Source organism: Oryctolagus cuniculus, chromosome 6 (genome assembly GCF_051225735.1).
Source record: "Oryctolagus cuniculus isolate XC-2025 breed Fujian yellow rabbit chromosome 6, ASM5122573v1, whole genome shotgun sequence".
NCBI lineage: Eukaryota > Metazoa > Chordata > Mammalia > Lagomorpha > Leporidae > Oryctolagus > Oryctolagus cuniculus.
The window spans coordinates 134,363,885-134,389,237 of record NC_142872.1 but is presented as its reverse complement, the minus strand read 5'-3'; the positions used below and the strand labels follow the sequence as shown (position 1 = coordinate 134,389,237).

The 25,353-nt window shown below is 39.0% G+C and overlaps 1 long non-coding RNA gene and 1 pseudogene across 1 annotated transcript in view; both read right to left on the bottom strand.

Moving 5' to 3' along the window:
• The window catches only part of LOC138849966 (uncharacterized), a 121,991-nt gene that overhangs the window by 38,305 nt on the left and 58,333 nt on the right, over positions 1–25,353 (bottom strand). The window lies entirely within an intron of this gene.
• Positions 22,773–25,353, bottom strand: part of LOC149126305 (POU domain, class 5, transcription factor 1-like) — a 39,551-nt pseudogene continuing 36,970 nt past the window's right edge.

Genomic DNA, 25,353 nt, shown 5'->3' with positions numbered 1-25,353 from the left:
GCTAAGAGAGAATTCCACAGTCACTCACTGACCTTCACTTCAGTCTGGAGAACTGACTGGGGTCTGAGCAACTGCTGGGTTTGGAGAAAGGACGCCATCTTGCTTCTATCCCCTATCCCATTCTCACAGATCACCATACTCAGCAGCAAAAAGCTGTTCAGCACATCTCTATTTTGTTCTTACCAGCACTGTGGTCAGAGTCAGGGCAGTGTGTGGGGGCAAAGTATTGATCCCCTGTATCCTGCAACACTAGGAATTTTGGGCATTTGTCCCAGAGCTACACACACACACTCAACATGAGGCAGGGGGATTCGCCTAAGCTACTGTGGGCTAACACCAGAAGCAGACCAAAAAAAAAAAAATTGCTTCCATCCTGGGAGATCTGTGTAATGACCCCATTATACCCTGCAACACCAGGACTGTAATAATTCATTCTAAATTTCTCCTTGCCAGTGGAATCCACCCAGTAGACACAGGGAAGAACCTACTTGTATTCCACCTCTCTGGATGCATACACTCCAAGAGTAAAATCTCCTCTATCCATTGTAGTCAGCCTGTAGGACTGGAACAGGGTTCAGTCACACCCCTTAGTCCTAGGACTAGGCCTGTTGGTATTATAACCCACAGCACCAGCTGGACTCTCTTAGCAGGATCTGATGAAAAGTCCATCTGTATCACACAGCAATTGGTGCCACAAGCAATTGGTGGCACAAGGCCCAAAATCAATCAGGCTTACCAGTAGGATGATGAAGGGGCAGTCAGCCTTGTCTCCCTCAGCACCAAGAAAAAGGTCCTGGCTATCACACTCACCAGGGAGAATGATATTGAACTCTCTATGGCCAAAGATACATATTCGAGGAAACCCTTATTCATCTGAAAGTCACACTTCTGTCCTTAAAGAATAAATTTCCCTTCTGTTTAAAGAGAGAGAGAGAGAGAGAGAGAGATTTACTACACCAAACCTGGGTGTATCACCTTAGGCATGGCCTTAACCCTGGAGAACTGAGAAGAGCTCCCTGGCCACATGCACAACAAAACTCTAGATATTCATTGACAACCACTTATCTACAGAGTCATAGTACAAAGATAAAAGCTGCCACAGCCAAAAAAAAAAAAAAAAAAAAAAAAAAAAAAAAAAAAAAAAAAAAAGAAGAAGAAGAAGAAGAAAGAAGGGGGGAGGAACAGGAAGGAGGAAGGAGAGGGGGAGGGAAAGGGGAGGGGGAGGAAGAAGGAAGGAAAAAAGAAGGAGAAGGAGAAGGGGAAAGGAGAAGGGGAAGGAAGGAAGGGAGGGAGGGAGGGAGGAGGGGGAGAGGGGAGGAGAGAGGAGGAGAAGGAGGGGAAGGGGAGGAGGAGGAGGAGGAAGAGGAGGAGGAAGAGGAAGAGGAAGAGGAAGAAGAAGAAGAAGTAGAAGAAGAAGAAGAAACCAACAAATATCTCCACAAATGCCAAACAACAAATGCACCAATTCTAGAAACAGGAATAAGGAAGACAACATGATCCCCCAAAGGAACACAACACTTCAATACTAGATTGTGAAGATGATGAGATAGAAGACATGCAAGAAATATAAGTCATGGCCGGCGCCGCGGCTCACTAGGCTAATCCTCTGCCTAGCGGCGCCGGCACACCGGGTTCTAGTCCCGGTTGGGGCACCGGATTCTGTCCCGGTTGCCCCTCTTCCAGGCCAGCTCTCTGCTGTGGCCAGGGAGTGCAGTGGAGGATGGCCCAGGTGCTTGGGCCCTGCACCCCATGGGAGACCAGGAAAAGCACCTGGCTCCTGGCTCCTGCCATCGGATCAGCGCGGTGCGCCGGCCGCAGCGCTGGCCGCGGTGGCCATTGGAGGGTGAACCAACGGCAAAGGAAGACCTTTCTCTCTGTCTCTCTCTCTCACTGTCCACTCTGCCTGTCAAAAAAATAAAATAAAATAAAATAAAATAAAATAAAAGAAATATAAGTCAAAATCAGAAGCAAATGCACAGGACATGAAAGAAAATTTCTGCCATGAAATTGAGATCTTAAAGAGAAATCAAAATGAAATGAAGAATGCAATAGAACAAATTAAAAAATGCAGTGGAAAGCCTTAACAGAATCAGCAAAGCAGAAGAAAGAATATCAGACATAGAAGACAAAGCACAGGAAATTATACTCAAATAAAAGAAGAGGAAATCAGAAAACTAAAAAAAACATTGTTGGAAATCTACAGGATACTATAAAATGACCCAACATATGGTTTCTAGAAGTACCTGAAGGCATGGAAATAGAGAAAGGATTAGAAAGTGTTTTCAGTAAAATAATAACAGAAAACTTCCCTAATTTGGAAAAAGAAAGGGACATCCAAGTACAGGAAGCCCATAGACATTAATAGACATGACCAGAAAAGATCTTCACCATGACACATTGTAATCAAACTCACCACTGTAAAACATAAAGAGAAGATTCTAAAATGTACATGAGAAAAATGGCTGATTACTTTCAGAGGATCTCCAATTAGACTCATAGCAAACTTCTCATCAGAAACCCTACAGAGTTAGAGAGAATGGCGGGATATAGCCCAAGTCTTAAGAGAAAAAAACTGTCACCCCAAATTATTTATGAATGAAGGTGAAATAAAGATCTTCCATAACAAACAGAAACTGAATTTGTCAACACCCGTCCAGCTCTACAAAAGATGATTAATGATGTGTTGCACAGAGAAACACAGAAACATGGTCATTACTTCTAAAGAAGGTAAAGGAAGAAAATCTCCCAGTGAAAGTTCAAAGGAAATTCAAAGTAAAAAATAGTAATATTTTTGGAAAAAATGGCATGGCAAAGTCATTACTTATCAATAGTCATCTTGAATATAAATGGTCTCAACTCTCCAGTTAAAAGACACAGACTTGGGGCCAGCACTGTGGCACAGTGAGTTAACGTCCTGGCCTGAAGTGTCGGCATCTCATATGGGTGCTAGTTGGAGACCTGGCTGCTCTACTTCCAATCCAGGTCTCTGTTATGGCATGAGAAAGCAGTAGAGAATGGCCCAAGTCCTTGGGCCCCTGCACCCACGTGGGAGACCCAGTAGAAGCTCCTGGCTCCTGGCTTTGGATCAGCGCTGCTCCGGTCATTGCGGCCATCTGGGATATGAACCAGCCAATGGAAGACCCCTCTCTCTCTCTCTCTCTCTTTCTCTCTGCCTCTCCTCTCTCTTTGTAACTCTGACTTTCAAATAAATAAATAAATATTTTTTAAAAAGGCACAGATGGCTCAATGAATTAAAAAACAAAACCCATCTATTTGCAGCCTACAAGAAACACATCTCACCAACAAAAATACATGCAACTGAAGGTGAGAGGATGGAAAAAGATATTCCATGCCAACAGAAACCAAAAAAAAGAGCTGATATAGCCATCCTAATATCAGACAAATTAGACTTTAACACAAAAACTGTTAAAAGAGACAAAGAAGAGCACTATGTAATGATTAGGGATCAATTCAACAGGAAGATTTAACTATTATAAATGTATATGTACCTTATTACAGGGCACCTGGCTATTTAAAAGAAATGCTAAGGGAATTAAAGAGAGACTTAGACTCCAATACAATAGTAATGGGGGACATCAATACTCCACATTCAGCAATGGGCAAATCAACCAGACAGAAAATCAGCAAGGAAACAGCAGATTTAGTTGACACTACAGACCAAATGGGTCTAATAGATATCTACAGAACTTCTCATCCTACAGTTGAAGAATTCACATTCTTCTCAGAAGTACATGGAACCTATTCTAGGATTGGCCACATACTAAGCCATAAAGCAAGTCTTGAAATTCAAGAAAATTTAAATCATACCATGGATCTTCTCAAACCACTATGGAATGAAGTTGGAAATCAGCAACTCAGGAAACTCTAGAACATATGCAAGCACATGGAGACTAAACAACATGCTCCTGAATGAAGAGTGGGTCATAGAAAAAATCAAAAGAAAAATCAAAAACTTTCTGTAAACAAATGAAGATGACAACACAACATATTAAAACTTATGGGCCGGCGCCATGGCTTACCTGGCTAATCCTCCGCCAGTGGCACTGGCACCCCGGGTTCTAGTCCCAGTTGGGGCGCTGGATTCTGTCCCAGTTGCTCCTCTTCCAGTCCAGCTCTCTGCCATGGCCCAGGAGAGCAGTGGAGGATGGCCCAGGCCCTTGGGCCCTGCACCCACATGGGAGACCAGGAGGAAGCACATGGCTCTTGGCTTCAGATCAGTGCAGCGCGCCAGCCACAATGCACCAGCCGTAGGGGCCACTTGTGGGTGAACCAATGGTAAAAGGAAGACCTTTCTCTCTCTCTCTCTCTCTCTCTCTCTCTCTCTCTATCTAACTCTGCCTAATATAAAAAAAAAAAACCTTATGAGATACAGCAAAAGTAGTGTTAAGAGGAAAGTTTATAGCAATAGGTGCCTCTATCAAGAAATTGGAAAGACACCAAATAAATGAGCAATCAACGCATCTCAAGGATCTAGAAAAATAACGCAAACCAAACCCAAAACTAGCAGGCAAAAAGAAAAAATTAGGGAAGAAATCAACAAAATTGAATCCAAAAAAATACAAAAGATCAGCAAAACAAGAGGTTTTTTTTTGCAAAAATAAAGAAAATTGACACAGCATTGGTCCAACTAACGAAAAAAAGGAGAGAGAAGACCCAAATCAATAAAATTAGAAATGAAAAAGGAAATTTAACAACAGATACCACAGAAATATAAAGAATCATAAGAAATTACTACAAAGAGCTGTATTGCAAGAACTGGGAAACTAGAAGAAATGGATAGATTCCTAGACACATACAACCTTCTTAAATTGAGCCATGAAGACATAGAAAACCTAAACAGACCCATAGCCAAGACAGAAACTGTATCAGTAATAAAGGCCCTCCCAATTTAAAAAAAAAAAAAAAAAAAAAAAAAACCAGAGCCAGATGGCTTTACTGCTGAATTCTACCAAACATTTAAAGAACTAACTCCAATTCTTCTCAAACTATTCAAAGCAATTGAAAGAGAATCCTCCCAAATTCTTTCTACAAAGCCAACATCATCTTAATTCATAAACCTGAAAAAGATGCAGCAGAGAAAGAGAATTACAGACCAACTTCCCTGATGAACATAGATGCAACAATTTTCAATAACATCCTGGCCAATGGAATTCAACAACACATCAGAAAGATCATTCACCCAGGCCAAGTGGGATTTATCTCTGGTATGCAGACATGATTCAGCATTCACAAATCTATCAACGTGATACACCACATTAACAAACTGCAGAAGAAAACCATATGATTATCTCAATAGATGCAGAGAAAGCATTTGAGATGCAGAGAAAGCATTTGATAAAATAAACACCCTTTCATGATAGAAATTTAAGCAAACTGTATAGAAGGAACATTCCTCAAACAATCAAGGCAATTGATGACAAACCCAGAAACAGTATCCTTTTGAACAGGGAAAAGTTGGAAGCATCCCCACTGAGATCTTGAACCAAACAAGAATGCCCACTGTCACCATTGCATTTCAATATAAATAGTCATGGAAGTTTTAGCCCCAGCAATTAGGCAAGAAAAAAAATCAAAGGGATACAAATTGGAAAGGAAGAACTCAAACTATCCCTCTTTGCAGATCATATGATTCTTTATTTAGGGAATTCAAAGAACTCCACTAAGAGACTACTGGAATTCATAGAAGAGTTTGGCAAAGTAGCAGGATGTAAAATCAATGCACAAAAATCAACAGTCTTTCTCAGCCAATGCTATGGCTGAGAAAGAACTTCTAAGATCAATCCCATTCACAATAGCTACAAAAACAATCAAATACCTTGGAATAAACTGGATCAAGGACATCAAAGATCTCTACAATGAGAATTACAAGACTTTAAAGAAAGAAATAGAAGAGGATACCAAAAAATGGAAAAGTCTTCCATGGTCATGGATTGGAAGAATCAATATCATCAAAATATCCATTCTCCCAAAAGCAATTTATACATTCAATGAAATACCAATCAAAATACCAAAGACATTCTTCTCAGATATGGAAAAAATGACACTGAAATTCATATGGAGGCACAGGACCTCGAATAGCTAAAGCAATCTTGGACAACAAAAACGGAGCCAGAGGCATTACAATATAAGATTTCAACACATTCTACAGGTCAGTTATAATCAAAACAGCCTGGTACTAGTAAAGAAACAAATGGATAGACCAATGGATCAAAATAGAAACAACAGAAATCAATCCAAACATCTACAGCCAACTTATATTTGATCAATGAGCTAAAACCAATTCCTGGAGTAAGGACAGTCTCTTCAACAAATGGTGCTGGGAAAACTGGATTTTCTTATACCTTACACAAAAAAACACTCAACATGGGTTAAAGATCTAAATCTACAACCTGACACCATCAAATTATTAGGGAACATTGGGAAAACCCTGCAAGACATTGGCATAGGCAAAGATTTCTTGAAAAAGACCTCAGAGGCACAGGCAATCAAAGACAAAAATAACAAATGGGATTACTTCAAATTGAGAAGTTTCTGTACAGCAAAAGAAATAGGAAAATGAGGAGGCAACCAATAGAATGGGAGAAATTATGTGCAAACTAAAATCAAGAAACTCCATAACAACAAAGCAAACAACCCAGTTAAGAGATGGGCCAAGAACTTAAACAGACATTTTTCAAAAAAGGAAATACAAATGGCCAACAGACACATGAAAAAATGTTCAGGATCACTAGCCATCAAGAAAATGCAAATCAAAACCACAATGAAGTTTCAGCTCATCCCAATTTGAATGGCTTTCGTACAGAAATCAACAAACAAATGCTGGTGAGGATGTGAGGGAAAAGGTACCTTAATTCACTGTTGGTGGATCAATTTTCAGCCCACAGTGGCTACACCTCCCCCTACAGGAGTATGAACCACACAAAGAATCTGTGCAGTCCTCAGTGTGAACACAGAACCCTTTGCAATGACCCATCCCAACAATTAAGGGAATTCAGCCTCGGAGGCCAGACACAATTACTGCCAGAGCCCCAGCTACACACCATGCTATATCATGCAGCCACATAATTCCCACATTTAAAGCATGAAAGGCTTCCAAAGTTAGAAAGAGCAGGGGATCAACTCTCAGTTCTGTGATCATACTCCTTCAATGGAGAAAGCCAAGGGCTTCCAGGGTCTGCTGCCTGTTAGTATTCTGCCTTTTCAGTTTGAATTAGGAGATTGGAGAACCTTATAAACTTAAGTGGGCTTCAATTGACTTTTAAAATAGATAAATGGGGGCCAGTGCTGTGGCATAGTGGGTAAAGTCAGCATCTGCAACGCCGGCATCCCATATGGGCACCAGTTCAAGTCCAGGCTGCTCCTCTTCCTATTCAGCTCTCTGCTATGGCCTGGGAAAGCAGTAGAAGATGGCCCAAGTCCTTGGGCCCTTGCACCTGTGTGGGAGACCTAGAGGAAGCTCCTGGCTCCGGGCTTCGGATCGGTGCATCTCTGGCCATTGTAGCCATCTGGGGAGTGAACCAGAGGATGGAAGACAGACACACACACTCTCTCTCTCCCCCCACACCTCTGCCTCTCCTTCTCTCTGTATGTAACTCTTTCAACTAAATAATAAATAAATCTTAAAAAAAAAAAACCTGTAGTATAGCTTAAAAAGGGGGGGAGGGGGCGGCACTGTGGCACAGTAGGTTAATCCTCCACCTGCAGCGCCAGCGTCCCATATGGGCGCCAGTTCTAGTCCTGGCTGCTCCTCTTCCAATCCAGCTCTGTGGCCTGGGAAAGCAGTAGAAGATGGCCCAAGTCCTTGGGCCCCTGCACCCACGTGGGAGACCCAGAAGAGGCACCTGGCTCCTGGCTTCAGATCAGCACAGCTCCGGCCGTTGTGGCCATTTGTGGAGTGAACCAATGGACGGTAGACCTTTCTCTCTGTTTCTTCCTCTCACTGTCTGTAACTCTACCTCTCACATAAATAATTAAAAATAAAAAAATTAAAAAATAGATAAATGATACATGTAGTGCTATATATTAGGCAATGAATCAAGTGTGTAGAATAATGCTTTCTAATTTCAAATACCAGTAGCCTTGTTTCATGAAAACTTCATTTAGGGTGACAGATAATTTCCCAGGAAGATGATATTCCACCCTACTGGAGATCCCTTTAATCTTCTCATCTCCCCAGAAGAAAATACTTTTGACTGAATTTTCTTACTTCCCTACAAACTGCTTTATTCTCATAATAGAAAAGTATTTATGCAACTGTGGTTAAACCTCTGGAAAAAAACACATACTTGTATTGTGCAGAGAAAAAAAGAGGAGTAGGTGAAAGCTCTTACTAGAGAGGCACAGAAAGGTAGAGAGCTGTCTTTACAAGTAGTTACAATGACACTAGTGATGGAGATCTATGATAGCTTAGCAATTTGATGCAGTTCTGAGAAATAGATAGTTTTCAGGCCAGCAAAAATGGCAATCCCCCAAATGAGGGGCATTCATGAAATCTTTGGCATTCATGAGAGTCATAATGATTACTTCAAAGTGAGCAAGATTGAAGAAAGCCATAAAAAATGTCCTTGCCTGTCGTGGCCATCATTGTATTCATACAGCACAAAGATTAAGAAGCTCTATGTCTCTTTGAAATAGTACCAAACAAAAATAAATCTACCAATCACCAACATGTACTCTAACGTCCATCTGGTTCCAAAGCCAGAACCTTGACTTGGAAACTCCATACTTCTCCCCTTTACTCCATGTGCACATAAACATATGAACAAACACTTAAATGGAAAAATCAAGGATAGATAAAATCCATCTGCATACAGTGTGTGATCTGGATTTCAAGTGCCATCTTTAAAGAGGTTAAAAAGTAGCTGATGAAGGGCTGAGAAAGGAGGGATCTAAAATATGAGGGGGCTCTCAATTTCTCAAGGTTTCAAGCCATTTTCAAGCTCTATATTATTTAAGTCATTTTTCATAACCATGACAACAATGTTTTTAGTTCTCTCTTCATTATTCCAGTCTAACAGATGATGAACCAAGACTTAAAGATGACATGCCATGCTTATGAGCAAAAGAAGCCAGGACCAGCACTTCCACCTACTTTTTTTTTTTTTTATTTCACCTGCTATGCTCTTCCTCCTGTAAAAATGCTCAAAGCAGTCAAAGGAGCAGCAGACACAGAGAGAAATCACTTCTCCAGTAGAAGTAAATTGCAATTACAAATTTCAGTCAACCATTTCTAGTTCCTTTTTTGTGGAAAACAAAATGATGCAAGTGTTCCTCAGGCAGTAGTGATCTTTAATTGATATTTTGCTCACCATGAAAATGAGAAGTTTGTGGTATAAAACGGCTAAAGTTTTTCTAGAGCTAATATATTTTGTGGTGCTCCCTCCCAAAGGATACCCTTCTTTCCCACTGTCAATTACAGCTTTTCATGATTTGTGGCTTCCCAATACTAGCCTTCAACAACAGAGATGTGCCTTATTCCAAGACCAAAAGAAACAGCTGCCCACTGCCTTGGACCCTTACCCCTTACACAAGAAATATTGCCCAAACTGCCTGGTTTAATTTACTTCAAGGTCTCTGAAATGAATCCAGCTATTGATTTTTTGGGAGTTCTAAGACTCTTCTTAAAATGTGAACATGCTGGGAGTAATAAGAAGGCTATCGTTTATTCATATTTAAAGAGTGAATTAGTTCAGCTACCAGGCTGCCCTCTTAAAACCCTCTTGAAATTGCTCTGAGGAAAGTTAAGAGTAGTATTTTAGAGGGAAAAATATGACTTGGGAATATTATGAAGTCAGAAGACACAATAACTGGGATTTTATGTATCTGGAGGGCATTTAGAAGTACTGCTCCTCTAGAACAGGAGTTCAGAGGTTGACAGTGGAGGAAAACATAGGATGGTGAAGAGGTAGATGGGAACGGGCAAAGGTAGAAAGTGCATTTTGCCTCTATGCTAACATGTGAGTTCATCTATATCTTGAGACTCTCCAAAGAGACTTCCAATTAAACTAATTCCCTATTCTCAACAGTTTGCACTCAGTAGAGTCATAGTCTGAAAACCTGGATATAATTCCTAGCCTCACCCTTTCTAGGTAAGAGAAAATCTTCTGTACTCATAAAGTTCTAGGAGACTGTAGTCATCTTCTTCCTGTATAACAACAAAATGAACTGCAATCAAACTGTGGCCTATCTGAAGCGGGTGAGATGTAGAAAGGAATTAAGGATGACTAGATCTTCACTTTTATGGGTCTGCGTCTCTAGTTCATATGGTTGGGAAGAGAACCTTCTGCTTTAAGTATGGTAGTGAGTTCCAAGTTGAGTGTCTGTTGTCAACTGCATGAGGAGAAGAGAGTAAGAATGCTTTAATATTCCCTTAGGCAATGTTGCTTTTACTGTAAAGAAAAATGGGAAAAAGAAATGGAGTGCATATTTCACCACCTTACTGAAGTCTCTGCAAACTCCTCCAGAAGCTAAGCAAATTGGTAAGTTTCATTCTTTCCCTTTCCCCTCCCTTTGGTTACTCAGAAAGAACAGGCAATGGAAAGCATTTAGAGTGTTGGTGGAAAGACTGCAGGGGTGTGTTCGTTAGCATTCTCCTATAAGTTTCTAATAAATGTGTGTGGTTACACGGAGATGATATAATCAGTGTGTGGGGAGTGCTTTTCTGAATGCCTGTCAGATGGCTTCCTCCCAGCTGTGTACTATGCTAACCCTAAGAAGTATCAGACTCCAAAAAGGATGAGGATTTTCAAACCTCATGAGTTTGCTGGCAGGGAGGAAAAAGCAGATTTTGCTTCACAGTGGATTTGTTCTTTTGGTAGTACTTGGTCTCTAGACAGAGATCAAAGAGCCTTACACTTGGGATGATACTAGTAAATCCTAGGGACTTTTATCTCAAAATTAAATAAATAAGGTTATTTTAGAGGAGTAGAAAGAATCCTTGAAATATTTGGGAAGAAAAATCTATAAAATTCACACTTTGACCCTTATGATAGCCAGAAGCAAACCCAATTATAATTTCCCTTCTAAAGCAAGCTGCACAGTTTGTTGTCTGCAGAGAGTAAGAAATAGTGATATTTCATTGCAGAAGAAAAGGAACAGAACAGTTGTTCATATGTCTTTGACAGCACTTTGGAAATACCATGTTATTGAGGCTTAGTCTTATTCTTCTTTGGAACCCAATGCTTCATGTGCTGGAATATATAAACTCTCATTAGTCCTATTCTGCTTTAGTCTTTTGCCTACTTTTCCAGTCATCCACATAGGAACAGTGTTTGTTTTCATGGTATTGAAATGAGGGAATTCTCAGGAAGCAGACAATTTGTGGGATGGGCATTAGAAACAACCCAGTGTGTGACATCCAAACAGAATCCTCTTGCCTATGCTCCTCTGATACAACTGTTCAGGGACATCGTACTTTTGCAAGACCAAATTCTTAACAGAGGCTGTTTCAGGAAATCTGGCTTTTATACAAAAGAATAAAACCTCAGGACACCGTGTTTCATTGCTGACAATCTCCTTTTGACTGAACTTTTCTTGCTTCACCACGCTGATCTTCTTGCCCTCTTTTATGCCTCATTTTTACCCCACCATTGAGAAGCTGTTCTTGTCACAGACTTTTGACATTCACTGAATTGTAGAGTGTTTTGAGATGTAAACTCTTGCAACCTGTACTGAATTCCAGTTAAACAATAATTGTGATTCTCTGGGACCGGTGCTGTGGAGCAGTGGGTTAATGCCCTGGCCTGAGGTGCTGGCATCCCATATGGGCGCTGGATTGAGACCCAGCTGTTCCACTTCCTATCCAGCTTTCTGCAATGGCCTGGGAAAGCAGTAGAAGATGGCCCAAATCCTTGGGCCCCTGCGCCTGTGTGGGAGACCTGAAAGAAGTTTCTGGTTCCTGGCTTCAGATCGGCACAGCTCCAGCTGTTGTGGCCAATTGATGAGTGAACTAGTGGATGGAAGACCTCTCTCTCTGCCTCTACTCTCTCTGTATAACTCTGAATTTCAAATAAATAAATAAATCTTTAAAAAATTGTGATTCTCATAAAAGAATATAGAAATAGATCCTAGAGATGCTCTCATGGCCCTCCAGTTGACATTGTAAAAACCTTTAGTAAACATATACTAAGCCTTTGATGTTTCCAAGTTAACAAAGTAAATGCTACTCATTCCAACTTGAAAATAGGACCTTTGCAACAACTGCAGATACACAAACCCCAGACTTCTGTGGAACTTTGAGGTTAGGTAAGCTCTGCTAAATCTGATGAAACCAAACACTGTATCTTTATATTCAAAGCATTTCATCTATAAATTTCCAAAAAAACTAGGCCTGATTCACAAAAACATTTAACAAAGCATATATAGCATTAGGACCACACATTGGAATCACTGAAGTATAACGAATGATAAAGAATTGCTTACTGAGATCCTATAGCATATTCATCATGATAGGCCAGAAGACCAAAGAATCAATGATACATTCTATGCCTTCACCCAGTTGGAGAGACATGAACTTTTACACGGCTACAACAAAGGAAACCATTCCTGTGTAGGAGAGACTGTGGATACTATTAAGAGAATGCAAAAGTGGTAAATTTTCCAAGAAAATTGATAGGTACTGAGCTGAGCCTTGAAGGAGAAACAGAGCCTGTGTTTTCAGTAAGGAGAGAAATGAAAGCAATTGCAGGAAAAACTAAACTGAATGCAATAATTCAGAAAGTAAATACTGAGCACCAATTTCACCAAGCATTGTGGGCCTTGTGGGAATTCAATAGAGATCAATCCATACTTTCTTAGCCCTAAGAATTTGTCAGAGGACGCCAATGTTCAATTCTTTCTTAATGATATTCACACTTAAGGGAAGTCATACCTAAACTTTGCTTTCTGTTCAACCATCTTGATGTGTATACGTTTTAAAAAAATATTTAACTAAAATGCTGATTATCACACTCAATGTCAAAAATAGAAAATTAATTCAAAGAGATTGTTTTAAGTCTTCCATCTGAGAAGATAGTCTTATCAGAGTAGTAAAAATATCTTGATTCTGAAATAGGCACCTAAGTGTACCAATATTAAATTTTGTATATGAGTCTCTCAAGGAAAGGGAAAAAGATGCAACGTAACTAAGGATTTTCAAGCTCAGTTCTTAATACACTCCAGAGTCCATGGGCAGGTTTCTGAGTTTCTGTAAATGTTTTAATAGAACTTAGTTTTATCAATATGATTTAAATAATGTCTGAAATTATATAAAAATACATTTTACACCAGATTTTTAAACATCGGAGGCACAATGTGATCCCAATTTTTCTGTACTGAATTACACCCAAGATAGAATTCTTCCACAGGAAGTATATCCATGGAAAGAGCTTTCACTGAATGATTTGATTTGTTCTATAGAATCTTTATATCACTATAATAGCTAACATTTACGGGGTGTTTGCTAAGTGCCAGATAGTTGAGCTAAGCATATTACATGAGATGATTTACCATTCACAACAACAGTATGAAACAGACACCATTAATCCCATTTTGTGATAGGATCAACCAAGCTTAAGAGAAAACAACAAAGGGGCCTAAAGTAAACAGTGAGATCAGTATTGCTACCTGGAGAGTCTGACAGCAGAGGCCACACTCTTAGCCACTACCCTGGACTTCTCCTAAATATATCTATGTAGCAAAACTCAGAATACTTGGCACTGATTAAATCATATCATGAATTCTTACAGTCAGCATCAAACATCTGCTCAAAGCTGGGCATTTTCCACCAAACAAATCACTTTTCATCCTCAGAAATGCTCACAGCTCTTTGCTTCTCAGAAAATGAAAGAATTATTTTAAGATGTCATTTTCTGTAATTCTTCATCCTTTAGCTAAATATTACTTGCATGTTATTTATGCTCAAGATTACTTTTTTCTCACTGTTGAAAAGATAAGCCATTTTGAGTTTGTGCCCACCTTCAAGATATCCAATAAGGAAAATTCTTCATCTGATAATGGGGAAATTATATGTTTACAATTAAAATACAATAGTTTCATGTCTTTTAGAGTGCTTAAGCTAATGAAAATGTCTTGATTTCAGTCCAGTGAGGTGATACCACCAGGAGCTCCAGAGTTAGTTTTCCTTTTTTCCTCAGAAATTTTAACTTATCATCTTCTGAAATCTACTGGCTGAAGAGTTAAGAATATAAATTGCATTGCATAGCCCTCACACTTTGAGTCTATTTCCCCCATTTAGTTGATGAGATATTTTGCTAAAACTTAAGGATTTAAATGCATTCAGCAGCTCAGATTTAAGTAGCTAATTTTCCATAACAGTGGTTTTTTTGGTTTGGTTTTTGGTTTTTCTGCTCTTTCTTTACATCAGACATGAGCAAGACATTATTATATAAACATAAACTGTTAAAGGGAGTTCAGATTTCAATGACATCATTTCTAAGCACCACTTAAGAAAATTTATTTATTTTTTAATATCATTTTACATTTATCCTGATAACTAGTCACTAGTTTTAAGTATCCAGTTCAGAGTCTAAATAGGAACAATATTTATTCAATGCTTTGTTCACACAAAACTAGATCTTTAAAGGATTTATCAGTCTGGGGGTATTGTGTCCTTATCTTAAAAAGAGTATGGCTTAAAGTCCTGGTTTTCATTATTCTGAATCTCATAGACCACTGCCAAAGCAAAATATAAAAAGGGTTCTTTGAATTATTAACACATATTCAGAAGATATATAGTTTTGAATCAACACAAAGCCTAGAAAAGCAAATCCATTGTGTATTTGGAATTTATATTCTCTGAAGATCTAACAAAACTCAAAACTACATGAACTCATCTTAGTTCTGGACTGGTGGTGGTGTTTCAACTTCAATACCATGTCATCACATTATGGTCAACAACTGTAAGATGCACTAACAACCTTTTCTTGTATCTTTCTCTTCGTCTTATTTTCTTATCCTTTATCTAACAGTTAATTTCCAGTCTTTTGTCCTTAGCCAGGATAGCTGGATTTCCTACAGATTTCCAATGCTTAGTACCAGGCAGATTAAATAAGTTCATTTATTCCAATTAAAAATATGCAATCTTTTAGTAAAATTATATTCCTTTTGAAACTCATTCCAAATGAATTTTAAAACTATATAATGCAAATACAAAATGCATTTCTATGACACCAGTGTGACACAAATGCAGGTGTGTTCATGAGAAGTGGGCAGCAAAGCCGAGATTAAATAGAGCTACGTCTTTCTAGCCAGAAAACGACAATGAGAACAAGAGGAAGGACCTCAGGGAAGTAATGCCATAAAATTATTTATAAACTCACAGGCTCATCCTCAAGTTGAATATGGTGGATTAGATTATAAGTAACAAGGATAAGTAACAAAACAAAAACGGTGGCCAGCGCCACGGCTCACTTGGCTAATCCTCCACCTGCAGTGCTGGCACTCCAGGTTGTAGTCCCAGTTGGGATGCTGGATTCTGTCCTGGTTGCTCCTCTTCCAGTCCAGCTCTCTGCTGTGGCCCGGGAGTGCAGTGGAGGATGGCCCAAGCGCTTGGGCCCTGCACCCACATGGGAGACCAGAAGGAAGCACCTGGCTCCTGGCTTTGGATCGGTACAGCACGCCGGCCATAGCAGCCATTTGGGGGGTGAACCAATGGAAAAGGAAGCCCTTTATCTCTGTCTCTCTCTCTCATTGTCTAACTCTGCCTGTCAATAAATATGTACATACGTACCTACATAAATGAAAAAAAGAAAACAAAAACTGTGAGAACTAAACTATGAGGCAGGTCCCAGACTGGACATTGGGCGGTATGTACATTGGGCACATCAGAATACTTTTGCAAAGCCTTTGAAAATGGAACTGACATTGAAACCACAATCCACAGAAGGCTATACAGACTTTGCAACCTAAATCCAATTGGGTGAATTGCCAGCTGAAACAAAAATATCAACATGCTCCATAGGATAAACAAAACCAAGAGACTCATGAGGTAATATTCAAAATATCCAGAATACAATCTAAAATTATTTGACATATAGAGAACTATGAAATCTGAGTTTGCAAGGGAAAAGATAACCAATAGATACTAACACTAAAATGATAAGACATAGCAACTATCTCACTGTCTAGATAGCACATATTATAAAAATTTTCTAACAAATAAGACAGAGCACTCTACAAATTAAAGAAAAGAAATCTCAGCAACAAAGTGTAAGCTATGAAGGATCACGAAATGAAAATGTTATAAATGTAAGATACCCATAATTAAAATTAAAAATTTAATTGAAGGCTCAATAGCAAATTTGGAGATGATTATAGTATGTGTGTGTGCACGTGTGTGTGTGTGTGTACTTGTCGGTGGGTGTGGGTGTGAGACAGAGAGACAGAGAGAGAGAGAGAGAATAGTGTACCTTTCTGTTATTACATATAAAAATTAACTCAAGATAGTTTAAAGATCTTAATGTAAGACCTGAAACTACTAAAGGAAAACACTACAGAACATCAAAATGGGCAAGGAGTCTTTTTTTTTTTTTTGGCTGAGACCCCAAAACCCATAGAAAAAAAATCAAAATTAGACAAATGAGATGTTATCAAACTAAAAAGAAACTTCTGAACAGCGAAAGAAATAATCAATAAAGATTCAATCTACAGAATGGAAGAAAATATATACAACTCATGCATCTGACAAAGAGTTAGTAATCAGAACATATAAGGAATTCAACCAACTCAGTTGGAGGGGGTGGAAATCCAACTAAAAATATGGATGGTACATCTAAACAAGAATGCAAATGGCCAATAAGTTCACAAAAAAAATATTTAACATCACCAGTTAACAGAAAAGTGCAAGCCAATATCATCATAATTTATCATTTCAATCCAGTTACATTGGTTTTTGTCAAAAAGAGGAAAAGTGATGCCACGGATATGCTGCAAGGAAACTCTTCCATATTGTTTATATGAGAATGTATATTAGGAAAACAGTATGGACATTCCTGAAACTAAAAATGATCTAGCAATCCCACTATTGGGTATATATCCAAAGGAAATTAAACCAGTCTATCAAAGAGACATTTGCACTCCTAAGTTCAGTGCAGCACTATTCATTCAAGATATCGAAATAACCTAAGTTGCCAACTACTGATGAATGGTTAAAGAAAACATAGTGCCTATTCACAACAGAATAACATTTGACTCTTAAGTAACATGAAATGTTAGCATTTGCCACAACATGGATAGAACTGGATGTCATTAGGTTAAGTAAAATAAGCAAGTCACAGGAAAACAAATATTACATGATCCCACTCATATGTGAACTCTAAAAATTTTATCTCAAAGAAGTTGGAAGTAGAATGATGGTCATCAGAGACAGAGGACAGTGACAGTACAACAGATGAATGTGGAAAAACTGAATAATAGGCATAAAATTATAGATAAAAGTTATAAGTTGGAATTAAAAAATAAGCTAGAAGAAAGGACTCCGAATGTTTTCATCATAAAGAAATGATAAGTGTTTGAGGTGATACTTCTGTCTATCCAGATTTGAACATTATACAATGTATGTGTGTACAGAAATATCACAAGGTATACCATAAATATGTACAATTTTTATACCATTAGTAATTTTAAAAGAGTAGGTAAACTTGACATAGATCCATATACATCTTCCAAACTGAACAGAGGGAAAAAAGTAAAAGGAAAAGAAAAGCTTGAAGAACTTATATTAATATACCAAAAGTTCTAATCTTTGTGTCTTTGGAGTCACCCAACAAGAGAAACTCAAAACAAATTGTTGATACATACAACAAAATGGATAAATTTGAAAGATATGACTCAGTAAAAGAAGCCATAGTCTCAAAAAGTTATACATACTATGATGATTCCACTTATAGAAGTCTCAAGAGGAGAAACTACAGTGACAGAGAACAGATCAGCAGTTCTAAATAGCAGGAAAAAGGAGCGACTAGCATGAGGAACATTCTTAAGAGTGACAAAATGGTTTTGTATGCTAGTTGTAGTGGTGGTTAGAAAATCTTTACCAGAGGTGTTCCAAAAGTTCATGTAAAATGTTAATCATGAAAAAGCTATGTGTGGATTTCAAAATTTTTTCACAAAAATATACTGATTTTTAAATTCTACTTTCCACTAACATTTTGAAGCACTGTTATACATGTGTTAAAATTCACAGAACTCAATACCAAAAGAAAGTCAATATTACTTTATGTTAATTTACAAAATGTATTTTTTAAAATCATGGTCTTTATCTCAAAAATCTTATTGGCAGGACATTTTGAACTGTACCTCAAATACTGGAAGAATGTTTTCTACCAAGTTTGTAAGGGGAATTACATTATACATACTATTAGCTCAATAAAGTCACTCAATAACACTCTGCTAAGAAAGAAAATATGTATGCTGTTTTTCTTTTTACCAGGCATCTTCCATTCTCTAATCTCCACTCCCTCTATACTCTTTAAACTAGGCCTTGGCATCACCACCCAATCAAAATACAAAGGAAAATAAGTTAATTATTGGTTGGAAATATAAAGAACTCATGTTCTGACAGAAAGGAAATTTCTGGGGTAATTTAACTTAACTGGATTTTAATCTTACATAACTAGAGTATCCAAGACATTTATAACTATACTCCTGCCGCCTCTCTGAGCCTCCCCGAGCAAAAGTTCTCTGGATTGGCTGGAAACACTCCACACTGGACACTTCAGTTCCCAGTCTTTTTGTAGAGGAATGAGGCTATCTTTTAAACAGTCACCAGAAACTTTCCTTTAATTTTAATTTAGATCTCTTCATTATGTCTTTTCTTATTTTTGTTTGGGAGACAAGACATAATTTCCCCCTTAAATGTCAGTATTTTGCTTTTCCTAAATAGAAAAATTGAGAGAGACAGAGAGAAGGAGAGAGAGAGAAGAAGAGAGAGAGAGACGGAGATGGGGGAGGGAGGGAAGGGCAGTGATGGGGAAAGGAAGTGGAGGGGAGGGGAGAGAAGAGAAAAAGCAAAATCTAACTACTTTTCAGAGGTTCTGAAAACCTAACTAAACTCTCAACAGACTTTTTGTTTGCTTGTTTCACTGATTGTTTTTCTACACAGTGTTCCAATTTTTTTATCTTGTTCTTATTCCTCCAACCTCTTTAATCCAGTGTCCATCTCTTCACCAAAAGAGCTCTTGCTAAGGTAAATAAATGTGTTCTGTGCTACAAAATCTATGGACATGTTTTAATACTTATCTACTACCACATGTGTTAACCATCCCCCATTTTTTTTAATAGTTTTTAATTTATTTACCCAAGAAGTAGAGTTATAGAGAGTGTGAGGGAGAGACAGATACAAAGGTCTTCCATCTGCTTGTTCACTCCCCAAATATTCACAATGCTGGAGCTGGGCTGATCCAAAGCCAAGAGCCAGAAGATTCTTCTGGGTCTCCCACATGGGGGCAGAGGCCCAAGCACTTAGGCCGTCTTCTACTGCTTTCACAGGCCATAGCAAAGGGCTATATCAGAAGAAGAGCCGCCGGGACTAGAACCGATGCCTATATGGGTTGCTTTTTTATTTACCATCCTCTTTTTTTTGAAATACTTTCTGATCATAGTAATTTGGCTTTGTCTTCAATGGGTAGACTTCACCAAGCCTAGGTAATAGACAATCTTTTATTTCTCACATTAAGATTTTTCCAGGAAATCACATCCATGTCCACAACTTCCATCACCATACACACTCTGATCATCCTTCTAAATTTATACTTAAACCAAACTATTCATTTAATTTTATGTCTTTATTCTCAATTTTCCCTACATCTCCATTTGGAAGGCTGAATCTCAACATATCCAAATTCAGCATATACAAAAGCTAACTCATTGGTTTTTCCCCTAAAATATGATTATGTTTCCCCTGAGTGAACCTTACAGAACATAGTTATTTCCTCACTTCACCACTCATATCTAATCCATTACAAAGTCCAATTGATTAACCCCTAACTTAAATCCATTAAATTTTAACTCTTTTTATTACCATTGGTTTTCTCTAAGAATCTTCATCTTTCACCTGGACTACTGCAATAGATTTCTAATTGAGCACCCTACATTCACTGGTAGTTCTCTAACCTATCTCTGCACTGTTGTCAGTGTATCTTTTCAAAATGCAAATATAGGCATTTCCCAACTGCCATTCCCAGCTACCTACTCCCATTCCATATAGATGAGCCAAAGACTGCCAACAGACACAAGCTAATCCAGGTGGCTGTGACTGCATGTAAGTGTGAGTGGGAATACCAGACAAATATCTAAATGGGCAAGTCTGAGGATATGTCTGAATGGTTTCAAAACTCCCACATACACCCAAAGTTTCTAGGTTTATTTGCCATTTGAAATCACTTTGTGTGTTTTCCCAGGCAATCTCAAGTGATCTGTATAGTAGAAATCATCCTCACTTTCTGTTTTTATATTTCTCTCTTTATAGTGTACAGAAATTAATGTGTTTCAGGGGACTTTGCCTTTTGAGAGGTAGCATGGTAGAACAGATGGATTAGGGAGTCAGATGTGGATTTATATCAAAGCTCTGTGATTTATCATAATTATTTTACTCTCATTTTCTTATTTTAAAATAAGGATAGCTCATAGATTTCTTAGAATTTGATTGAGCCCCACAATGCCAAGCATATCATGTGATATATATTCAGTGAAAAGTGAATGATTTTTCTTTCCTTCCTGGATGGCTGGTATCAAAGTATTATAGGTCAAAGAAAACTCAAGGTCATTTGCAAATTTCTGCCAAACATAAGTTTGCTTCACAAATACGTGGACATGAGGGTTCAGCTGAAATTTCATTTTTTGTTGCTACTTTTTAGTTAGCATATATTGAGTATTTCCTACGTACAAGGATCCATACTACAAAATTTACCTTATTTCCTTATTTTTACAATGACATACTTTCAATTTATCTTTAATCATAAGATGATCATTCCACTAAGTAAAGAATTCAGTAAAAATTAAGGGAAAAAAAACAAAACACTGGTCCACAACAACAGAAACACTGATCCACAACAATAGACAAGGACTGTAGATAATAATCAGTTTTCAAAATGTCTGTTTTGCTAATATACATTATGCTTTTTGTATTCTGTTACCACAGATCAGATAAAACACTTGTCTTTTTCATTATTTAATCACTACAAATTCCCTACAATGTATCATACTATTCCACTGTATAGCTAAAACTGCCAGAACTTGAATTATTAACACAGGTAAACTGACTCCATAGCTTGTGGTTTTATTCATAGGATTAAAGATTACACACTTGATCCTAGCCAAAAGGCCAAGAAGAGCTAGAATTAAAAATTTGTTTGTTTGTTTGTTTTTAAAATCCGTTATGGGGGGGAGGGGTATCTATCTGCTGCTTTACTACTAAAGTGGCCAAAACAGACAGGGCTAAACCAGGCTGAAACCAGAAGCCAGGAGTTTTATCCAGGTCTCCCATGCGGGTGGCAGTGGCCCAAGTACCTGGATCATCTTCCATTGATTTTCCTAGGCCATTAGCAGGGGGCTGGATCAGAAGTGGGGCAGCCAGGACACAAACTGGCACCCACATCAGATACCGGCATTGTCAACAGTAGCTTTATCCACTACACCACAATGCAAGTCCCTATCTACAGGAATTTTTACCTCCATCATGGAACAATCAAATCTAGAAAACTCAGAGGAAAAATGGTATCTTTGACCATCTAAGTTTCATCAAGGAACTACAGAATGATTTATTTCATTTGCTAAAATCCAGAGCCTGAAAATTTGACCATATGAACTTCTTTGAATGAAGCAATTCCACTCAATTACATTACAGGGCAATTCTAAGCTACGAGACCTAAAACGCAATTTGCTTTTCCATGTTTGATATTAACCAAATAATTTCTGGAATTACAAAAATTATTACCTCTTTATAACAGTATAAATACTAATACCCTAAAGAATTAGTGATGCAGTGCTAAAGATGAGAATTTGGCAAGAAAGGGAATTTTAATTATGGTCTTTATAAAACCAAGAACAGCTCAGGGAACCCAATTATGACAGGACCATGTAAAGATGTGTGTAAGCCTCTATCTTTTACAATCCTAAATAGAGTTTTAAACAAACTGTCTCTGAAAGGAAAGCTTGAATCCCAGAGAATATTCAACATGTACAGGGACATATACCCAAAATAGTTATAAAACATGATATATACTAAGGTCATATGCAGAGAAACATTTATTTTTCCCCAAGGTGGACTAGGGTTGAAATCTATCCTATAAAGGGAACACTACAGCAGTACCCAAAGAAAAACACATGTCTGTCTGACAGCCTGCAAAGAAATCCTTAGGAAAATACCAGAGATGCATTATAATATTAGTTAACAAATCTGAATGCATTGCATACTATCTGCAAAGGTTTGGATTCCAGACCTAATATGAAAATCACAGAGTAGCTATAGTTAAATAGAGTGACTGCCTTTCTTTTTGGTTCTTTCTGTCCTTAAAATGAAGGTCTCTGAAATCTAATAAATATTGGTGGAATCTTTTATTTTAAGTTTATGCTAAATATAGTTATCTAAAGGCAATGATTTTGCTACCTGATCACTCTCAATTTTCCTTGAACTATATAATTTTCTTAGTGGAGATAGTAAATATTTACTAAACTTTACTCACATGCTTGTTTAAGGCCAAAATATATGGCAGTTACTCAATGGAATAGAGTCAATTGACCAACAACTCAGAAGGTTAATGATGCCTTTTTTTCCATTATGTCTCAGGCTTCTTTATTTAAAAACAAAGTGATGTGGGTATTAGAATCAAGAGCATCATTGAATTTCATCTTCTCTCCAAGCAGTTCCCCAAAACTCCTTGCCACACCCTTTGTGTTTACAATGCCTTCTTTAGTGAAATGAAGAACTGAATCCCCAAAGCCCTGACTCCAGGTTCTCTTTCCCTAGTGTCTCCCCTGACCTCTGCCCCCACCCTGGGTTCCTGGGAAGGGCAGGCAGCTCAATTTGAATGCATGGAGGAGCACAGAGCAGGGACAGGCACAGAGGGGAAGGCTTCCCCCTCAGGGAAGGGCACTGGCAAGCTGAAATGAGGGCTGCCATAGGCTGGGGTACTGAAATGGGGCCCCGGTGCCAGAGGAAAAGACATAGGCCCCTGAGAAGGGAGAGCCGGCAGCCTCAAAATCCTCTTGTTGAGAACAGTCACTGCTTAATTGTTTGCCCTTCTGGCACCGGTTACAGAACCACACTTGAACCATGTTCTTTGTGAGCCCCAGCTGCTGGACCATGTGGCTGATATGCTGCGGTGTGGGATCCCAGCACTGCAGGACCATGTTCCCCAAGTTGCCTCTCACTCAGTTCTCCATACTCATTCGCTTTCTCTTCCCGGCCTGCACTAGGGTCTCTGCTTTGCAAATCTCCTGAAGGTTTTCGTTGTTGTTGGCCTCTTCCACCTACTTCTGAAGTAGGAGCTGCAGCTTACACACATTCTTGAAACTGAGCTGAAGGGCCTCAAATCAGCAAATACACGTTTGGCTGAACACCTTTCCAAAGAGAACCCCCAGGGTGAGCTCCACGTCAGCCTGAGTGTAGCCTAGAGTGATCCTCTTCTGCTTCAGGAGCTTAGCAAACTGCTTGAGTTCCTTCGGTAGAGCTTTGATGTCCTGGGAATCCTCGGGGTTTTGCTCTAGCTTCACAGCACCAGGAGGGGCAGCGCAGGGATTAGGGGAGGGCCCTCCGAATGCTCCCCTTGCCGGCCCCTGCCTCGCCCACCAGCTGAGTGGTCTCCAGGCCGCCTTGAGGCATGAGGCCCACGGCAGCTCGATAGAAGTCAAAGGGAGGCAGGCATATGGAATCCCCCCCACACCTTGGTGCCCAGTGCAACCCTGGGCCAGATGATGGGGCCACCAGGAGGGCTTTGGAAGCTCAGCTAGGTCCAAGAGTCCATCCAGCCTGGCTCCGGAGCTCCCGGCCCATCATCACCACCGCCTGGTGGGGACAAGAAGGCAAAGTCTGAAGCCAGGTGTCCTCCTTGGGGGCCTGGTAAAAAGGGGGTTAATTATGTTTTTAAGAGAGTAAAGTTAGATAATATACTTCTCTATTTCTCTGCTTTATACTTTTAAATTATTAACTAATTATCATCTTCAAAATAACTTACAGCCACTGTGTCATCAAGTTCATTTTTAAATAAGACAATTAAGAACACAATTAAATGTCAGCACTGATTGGCTTTAACTAAACTATCCATCGCTTAAAAAATATCAAACTGAAATTTTTTGATTTAATGCTTTTGCATTTGAAACAGAGGTTGAGAATAGAGGCAACTGCCTAATTCTGTCCTTACATAATAGAGGGTTCACTTTTACAAGATAAAATATTATAAACTCACATTTATGTGGAAAATACATAATGCCTTGCCATTTGCTTTTCTATGTGAAGCCATCCTTCATGGTAGGAGGAATCTGTGACTTCTTTCTAGCCAACAGAATAGGACAAAGATGACAAGAATCTACTCCCTTTATTTATCACTGTTATTCACCAAAGATAATAAGATGCTAGTCACATTACATTGTTGTATCAGTTTCCTAAGGCTATTGCAACAAAGCTTCCCAAACTTGGTGGCTTACAATGACATAAATTTATTCTCGTACAGGTCTGGAGGGTCAAAGTGTGAAGTCATGGCATCTGCAGGGCCAAGATCTCTCTGAAAGCTCTAGAGATGCCGTCTTTATTTGTCTCGTCTAGCTTCTGTGGTTGCCAACAGTCCTTAGTGTTTCTTGGCACTTAGTAGTCTAATTCCAGTTACTGCAGCTACTGCCATATTGCCCTCTTCCCTCTGCGTATCTGTAGGATAATTATTATATTAGGGGTAATTCTACTCCAACATGACCTTATTTTAACTTGACTAATTACAAACCCATAGACCCTATTCCTAAACACAGTCACATTGTGGGGTTTCAGGTAGATGGGTATTTGGGAGTACACAATTCAACCTAATACAGATACATTATATATATATATATATATATATATATGATTTTTTTTTTGACAGGCAGAGTGGACAGTGAGAGAGAGAGACAGAGAGAAAGGTCTTCCTTTGCCGTTGGTTCACCCTCCAATGGCCACCACGGCCGGCACGCTGCAGCCGGCGCACCGCGCTGATCCAATGGCAGGAGCTTGTACTTATACTGGTCTCCCATGGGGCGCAGGGCCCAAGCACTTGGGCCATCCACCACTGCACTTCCCTGGCCACAGCAGAGAGCTGGCCTGGAAGAGGGGCAACCGGGACAGAATCTGGCACCCCGACCGGGACTAGAACC